This window comes from Sus scrofa, chromosome 18, assembly GCF_000003025.6.
Source record: "Sus scrofa isolate TJ Tabasco breed Duroc chromosome 18, Sscrofa11.1, whole genome shotgun sequence".
In the NCBI taxonomy this organism is placed as follows: domain Eukaryota; kingdom Metazoa; phylum Chordata; class Mammalia; order Artiodactyla; family Suidae; genus Sus; species Sus scrofa.
This window is the reverse complement of record NC_010460.4, coordinates 48441647-48449284: the sequence shown is the minus strand read 5'-3', so window position 1 is coordinate 48449284 and position 7638 is coordinate 48441647.

Here is a 7638-nt window from a genome sequence, read left to right as displayed (position 1 = left end):
GCAGGGAAGTATATCCAATCTCCTGGTATAGACTATGACGGAAAAGAATATTTTAAAAAGAATGTGAAACTGAGTCACTTTGCTGCATGGCAGAAATTGGCACAACGCTGTAAATCGACTATGCTTTAATGAAAAGAAAAAGGAAAAAAATGCCCATCTTGCAGTCAACTTTCTATGTGGTCATATACTACAAACCTTATGAAAACTGAAGATTTGCACATTCCATCCAGTTATTCTGAAGTAAAGGAGTTTTGCCAAAAGAGTTTTTTAAAATGAAAAGACCACATTAAATATAAATTGTCAGTTAAAACCATCAAAAAATTTTTAAATATGAATTTTAGGGAGTTCCTGTCGTGGCTCAGTGGCTAACGAATCCAACTAATATCCATGAGGACGGGGGTTCTATCCCTGGCCTCGCTCAGTGGGTCAAGGATCCGGTGTTCCCATGAGCTGTGGTGTAGGTCGAAGATGTGGCTCAGATCTGGCGTTGCTGTGGCTGTGGTGTAGGCTGGCCTGGGAACCTCCATATGCTATGGGTGCAGCCCTAAAAAGACAAAAGACAAGATATATATATATATACACACATATATATACATATATATATTCATATATATATATACACACACATGAATTTTACACGTGTGTGCATGCACACATACCCTTACAGTGCTCTGATGTTTTTGTGACAAGCATCTGGCAGCCTCAGCTCATAGATCTCAGCTCTGAAGCTTGGTATCCTCCTTTATAAAATGGATACTTCCTGGGAGTTCCCGTTGTGGCTCCCGACAAGCATCCATGAGGATGTGGGTTCGATCCCTGGCCTTGCTCAGTGGATTAAGGATCCGGTGTTGCCCTGCGCTGCGGTGGAGGTCACAGACGCAGGCTCGGATCTGGTGTTGCTATGGCTGTGGTGAAGGCCAGCAGCTGCAGCTCCAATTTGACACCTCGCCTGGGAACTTCCATACACTGCAGGTGCGGCCCTAAAAAATAAAAATATATATATATGTATTACAAATGGAATCCAACAATGTATAAAGAGAACTACATGCTATTGTTAGGGGACCATTGACGGAAACCTCCCTCCTTGGCCAGGCACAGCAACAGCCGCTTGAATGAATCCTCTCGCAACAGAGGCCCTGATAAGGAGCTTAGTGCTGTCCTGAAGGCTACCTGGGAGAGTCTGAGAGGAGCCAATAGCAGGGGGGAGATGACCAACCTCCCAGAGCACTTGGCGTTGGCATCTGTCTTGGCTAAGAGGTGTGCACACCACCGCGAGGGACCCTGAGCCAGACCAAGTGTGGGTCCAGTAAAACCATTGGCCAGAGACAACCTAGAAATGAACCCCATTCCCATAAAACCTGAGACTGGGAGCCACGTGGCAGAGCAGTTCTGGGTGCCCATACCCTGCTGCTCTCTGCCCGGGTACCCCTTCCATTAAAGTCTTTTGCTTTTTTTTGGTCTTTTTTGCCTTTCCTAGGGCCACACACACATGGAGGTTCCCAGGCTAGGGGTGTAATTGGAGCTGTAGCCTCTGGCCTATGCCACAGCCACAGCAACTCGGGATCTGAGCAGCATCTGCAACCTACACCCCAGCTCACGGCAACGCCGGATCCTTAACCCACTGAGTGGTGAGGCCAGGGATCGAACCCCAAACCTCATGGTTCCTAGTCGGATTCGTTAACCGCTGAGCCACGAAGGGAACTCCTAAAAACTTTTGCTTTGTCAGTACCTGTGTCTCCTCAGACAATTCATTGCCCCGTGTTAGACAAGAGCCCACGCTCGGCCCAGGACGGGGTCCCCCTTCCTGCAACACTACTACCAAGTAAGATTTATCATGGGTATTGGAGGCTTGCTCAACATGCAAAAATCAATAAACATAATCTACCATATACACAGGTTAGAGGAGAAAAATAAAAATTCTCTGAATTGACACAAAGTGTCTGGCAACATTCGGCACCTACTCATGATAAAAATTCTCAGCAAAGTGGGAATAGAGGGGGGCCGCCTGAACTTGATAAAGAGCGTCTGTTAAAAGCCCTGCAGTTCGTGTCCCACATAGTAATGGTGACAAATCGAAGGCTGCTCTCCACCAATCAGGAACACGGCCAGGATGCCCACTCTCATCACGATAGTCAACGTGCTGGAAGGCCTTGCCTCTGCAGCAGAGCCAGAAAGAACAATGAAAGGCAAACAGGCAGGAAAGGGAGAAATAAACCTGCCTCCTTTTGCAAATGACAGGATTTTCGAGTAGGAAATCCCAAAGAACCTACAAACAAAACAAAACAAAACAAAACCCTCCTAGAACGGATAGCTCTAGCAAGATTGCAGGATATTAGAAATACATCGCACTGTCTCCCTATAACAGTGACCATGTGGAAACTGATGTTAAAATCACCATGCCTACAGTGACTTCGGAGATAATAGGATACACAGGCGTAAACACACAAAAAATGTGCCCAGGATTGTGTGCTGAAATCACAAAAGGCTGATGAAAATAATTAGAATGAAAGACCCGCATCCATAAATGTGCCGTGTCCTCAGCTTGAGAAATAAAACGTTGCCTTCCTCATCCGTAAGCAAAGGATGACCTCGTCGTCCGCCCTTGCAGCCACGTCTGAGGAGGAGCGCGGAGAGAGCTCTGGAAGGAAACGAACAGCACCTGCCATTATCAGCCGGCGCACGGGAGCCCCTCCCTGCGTGAGCCCTCAGGATGTGGGACCACAGGCCCCTGAGGGCTGAGGTGCATATCAAAGGAACGGTTTCAGGCCCGGGCCCTTGCAGAGAAAAGCACCACATTCCTTCCTTAACCGGAGAGATCCAGTCTTCTTTCCCTAACAGTAATCTTTTGTTCCTGCTACCTGCCCTTTTTGGCACAACTCTAGGATATCCAGCTCCACCCTCACCTCCTGGAAATTTTCTCAGGGTTACCTGAGGTCCAGCCTCCTGGGCTTAAGTCAGCAGTGTGTCCACTGAAGAAAGTAGAATTCTCACCTTGTAGGTGGTGTGTAATTTTTTCAGTTGACAGTTATAATGACCAATGATGAGGGGGCCGGAGCAGACTCTCTTCTTTGCCTGAACTCTACAAACATCCGGAGCAGCTGGTACTCTTGCCATAATTCGGGCTCTGTCGGCGATGCCCAGTTGAAATGCAGAGACAGAGTTTTGGGTAAAGGAGAGAATAGTAGCATTATTGCTTTGCCAGGCAAAGGAGGCCACAGCAGGCTAATGCCCTAAAGACTGTGCCCCCCGTTAGAAAGAATCTCGAGGAGTTTTACTGTAAAAAGGAGAAAAGCAGGTTTTCGAATAAGAATCAGGATTAGGACAAATATGCATTATTCTTTCTTTGGGGGAATCTGAGTCATCAAAACTGGAGTCAGGTGTTTGTGATGGTTGTCTTCTGGGTTATTGCCTAGAGGAACAGTACTTGCGAACAGGGCATATTGATCAGAAATTAAAACAAACTAGGAAAGCTTCTGAAAACATGTGCTAATACTCTTTAACCCCCAGGCAATTGTGCTCAGGATGCCTAATCTTTATCTTATGGGTGATTGTGCTTAGGGTGCAGTTAAGCCAGGGAGAAGGACAAGGAAGGACTAAGCTGACCTTGACCCTTCGTCCCTCGTCTTTGCATCCCCTCCCTTTTCTGATCAGCAACTGTCTGAACCTGTCCCTAGGAACGTCGGGAAGGTCATGGTGGCCGAATGAGGCCCATTTCCTAAGAGTAAGAAATGGGGGGGGGTCTTCTCCCCGCTCCAGCAGCCCTGGGAGCTATTTGCTTTCCTGTAATAAAGACTTTGCTTGCTTGCTAAAAAAGAAAGAAAGAAAGAAAAAGAAATGAGGGGTACAGAAAGGCTTTTGCGCCTAGAAACCCCACAGGGCCTGCCTGCTTTCAGGACCAGAAGAGACCTCTTGTGCCCATCCGCCTCCTCAGGGAGTCTCCTCTTTGGCTAAGATCTCCGTTATTGGACGATGGCTCTAAGTTTTATTCTGTGGTGTTAACTCCTCTCTGGAAGACTGAGTTTAGTTACCCTCAGTGTAAAAGGCACCAGCAAGATTTTACTCAGTTTAGACATGGGGTGATATATCTTCAGTCTAAAGTCCATGAAGACATTGAATTTCCTGCTGCGATGCAAATTGTTTCTGCAGCGCCAGGACACAGGTTGGATCCCTGCCCAGCACAGTGGGTTAAGGACCTGGCGTTGCCATGAGCTGTGCTGTAGGTCTAGGATGTGGCTCTGATCTTGCGTTGCTCTGGCTGTGGTGTAGGTCGGCAGCTATAGCTCTGATTAGACCCCTGGCCTGGGAACCTCCATATGCCGCAGGTGCGGCCCTAGAAAAGGCAAAAAGACAAAAAAAAGAAAAGAAAGAAAGAAAGAAAAGGTTAAACGGGCCTAAGGGACCTCCTACTGGCTCCCAACATCTTCATAGCCAAGCAGGTCCCCTCTATTTACTCTGGATTTAAATATATAGAAAGAGTCGGAAACAAAAATTTACATCAGGGGTGGAGGGACGTCTCAGCATTCTGGGCAGGCCCAGGTGATCAAGTTTCCAGGGTGGGGCAGGAGGAATTTGACCAGATGTTGAGGGTGAGCATATCCCAAGTATGGACCCTGGGCTCCTCTATCAGAAACTTGTCACTTCTAAGCAATACGGATTTATTTCTCACTTATAAACAATAGGGATTTATTGCTCACGGGGCTGGAGGCTGGAATTCTGAGATCACGGTGCTTCAGCTGCTTCAGCGCCAGCATGGCCAGCCTGGTTCTAGTGAGGACCTTCTCAGGGCTGCTGATAGCCACTTTCTGGGTTTGGTTTTGTTCTGTTTTTCTTCTTCTTTTTAGGGCTGCACCCGCTGCATATGGAAATTCCCAGGCTAGGGGTCAGTCGGAGCGATAGCTGCCGACCTACACCACAGCCAAGAGCAACAGCTGCCGGCCTATGCCACAACTACAGCAACACCAGATCTGAGCTGCATCTGCAACCTACACCACGGCTTACAACAATGCTAGAGCCTTCACCCACTGAGCAAGGCCAGGGATCGAACCTGCATCCTCATGGATCCTAGTTGGGTTCACCGCCACTGAGCCACAAGGGGGACTCGGCCACGTTCTGGTTCTGTCCTCATGTGGTAGAGAGCAGAGAGAGGAAGAAAGATCTGATTGTTGGAAGGGCACCAATCCCATCACAAGAGCCCCAACATCACGACAAAGCGAACTAATCATCTCCCAAAGGCTCCACCTCCCTCCTACCCCATCACACGAGGAACATGGGGGACATAAAGAGTCCGTAACACTAGGGTGGGGAGTCCTCTAACCACTAACTCATTCAGCAGGATTCCTGCTAAAACGACTAAGCAGGCACAGCCTAAGGTGTGGCCCAGTCACAAGGCAGCCTCAGAGGACCCTGACTCACTTTCCTGGTATAGAATCTACTATGTCGTAATTAAAACAGTGCTGCACTGACACAGAAATGACTAGAACAAAAGAGAAAACCCAGAAATGCCCACACCAACACGCTTAACCAGTTTCTGACAATGGTCGAAAGGCAATTCAATGCAGGAAGGAGAGCCTGTTCAATAAATGATGCTGGAGTCACTGGACAGCCATAAGCAAAAAGAAATTCCCCAAAATCAAGACCCCGAAAAACTTCTCCCAACCATCACCCCTAAAAGTGAATTATAAACTTAGAGGAAAAACATAAAATGATAAAACTTTTAGAAAATCCATACATTGTAAATCAACGATAATTTTGAAGCATTTTTTTTTTTTTTTAAAGGAGTTCCCGTTGTGGCTCAGCAGTAACAAACCAAACTAATATCCATGAGGATACAGGTTTGATTCCCGGCCTTGCTCAGTGGGTTAAGGATCTGGTGTTGCCATGAGCTGTGATGTAGGTTGTAGACACGGCTTGGATTCTATGTTGCTGTGGCTGTGGTGTAGGCTGGCAGCTGTAGCTCCAATCTGACCCCTATTCTGGGAACTTCCACATGCCACAGGTGCAGCCCTAAAAAGAGGAAAAAAAAAAACAAAAAAAAAGAAAGAGCATTTTCAACCCCCCCTCCAATGTTTTCGAAAATAAGACAGGGAGAAAATCCTCAGGATCTAGGGTGAGGCAGAGTTAGGCTTGACAGCAAAAGCATGATTTGTAAAAGGGAAAATTGAAATATTGATCTCAGCAAAATTAAAAAAAATTCTCAGAGTTCCTGTCATGGCTCAGCAGAAACGAATCTGACTAGGAACCATGAGGTTTCAGGTTCCATCCCTGGCCTTGCTCAGTGGGTTAAGGATCCAGGGTTGCGTGAACTGTGTATATAGGTGGCTGACATGGCTTGGATCTGGTATTGCTGTGGCTGTGGTGTAGGCCGGCAGCTGTAGCTCCGGTTTCACCCCTAGCCTGGGAACTTCTATATGCCGCGGGAGCGGCCCTAGAAAAGGCAAAAAGACAAAAACAAACAAACAAAAAAAACCCTGGGCATTAAATTTAATTGCACTTTTCTTCTTTTTTTTGGCCATACTCATGGTGTATGGAAGTTCCGGGGTCAGAGACAGAATCCAAGCCAAATCTGTGACCTATGTCACTGCTGCAGCAACGCTGGATCCTTAATTCATTGCACCACAGCAGGAACTCCTGGCAGCTTTATTCTTAATAGCTTAAAACTGGAAAGAGGAGTTCCCCTGTGGCTCAATGGTTAAGGATCCGGCATTGTCACTGCTGTGGTTCTGGTTCTACTGTGGCTTGGGTTCCATCCCAGGCCAAGGAAATTTGCTGCCTTGGGCGTGGCCAAAAATTACAAACAAACCAAAAAACTGAAAACAGCCTAGATGTCCTTTTTTTCTTTTTAGGGCCACACCCGAGGCTTATGGAGGCTCTCAGGCCAGGGGTAGAATCAGAGCTGTAGCTGCCAGCCTACACCACAGTTCCCGGCAACGCAGGATCTGAGCTGCATCTGCAACCTACACCACAGCTCACAGCAACGCTGGATCCTTCACCTACTGAGCTAGGCCAGGGATTGAAACAGCGTCCTCATGGATGCTAGTCAGATTCGTTAACTGCTGAGCCATGATGAGAACTCCCAGCCTCGATGTCTTTCAGCAGGTGAATGGCTAAGCAAACTATGGCAGTTCCACATGTTGTTCGGCAACAAAAAGGACCCAACTATTGATATATACAATGTGGACAGATCTCCAGGGAATTCTGCTGAGTGTAAAAAGCCAGGTCCAAAGGGCAGATACTGTATATTTCCACACATATAACATTTTCAAAATGGCCCATTTTATTCACGTAACGATTTTTTTTTGGTGGACCTGAGGCATGCGAAGTTCCTGGGCCAGGGATTGAACCTGAGCCACAGCTGCAATCCGAGCCATAGCAGTGACAATGCTGGTTCCTTACATTGCTGAGCCAGTAGGGAATTCCAAGACGACCAGTTTTAGAAGTGAAGTGATGCCAGGGCTTATGGATAGGGCTGAGGGTAGGCATTTTGTGGGGGGGTGAGTGTGTGCAATGAAAGGGAGACACAGGGAGTTCCCTTGTGACTCAGTGGGTTAAGGACCTAGCATTGTCACTGCTGTCATTCTGGCTGATGCTGTGGGGAGGGTTCAAACCCTGGTCTGGGACCTTCTGCATGCTGCGGGTGCA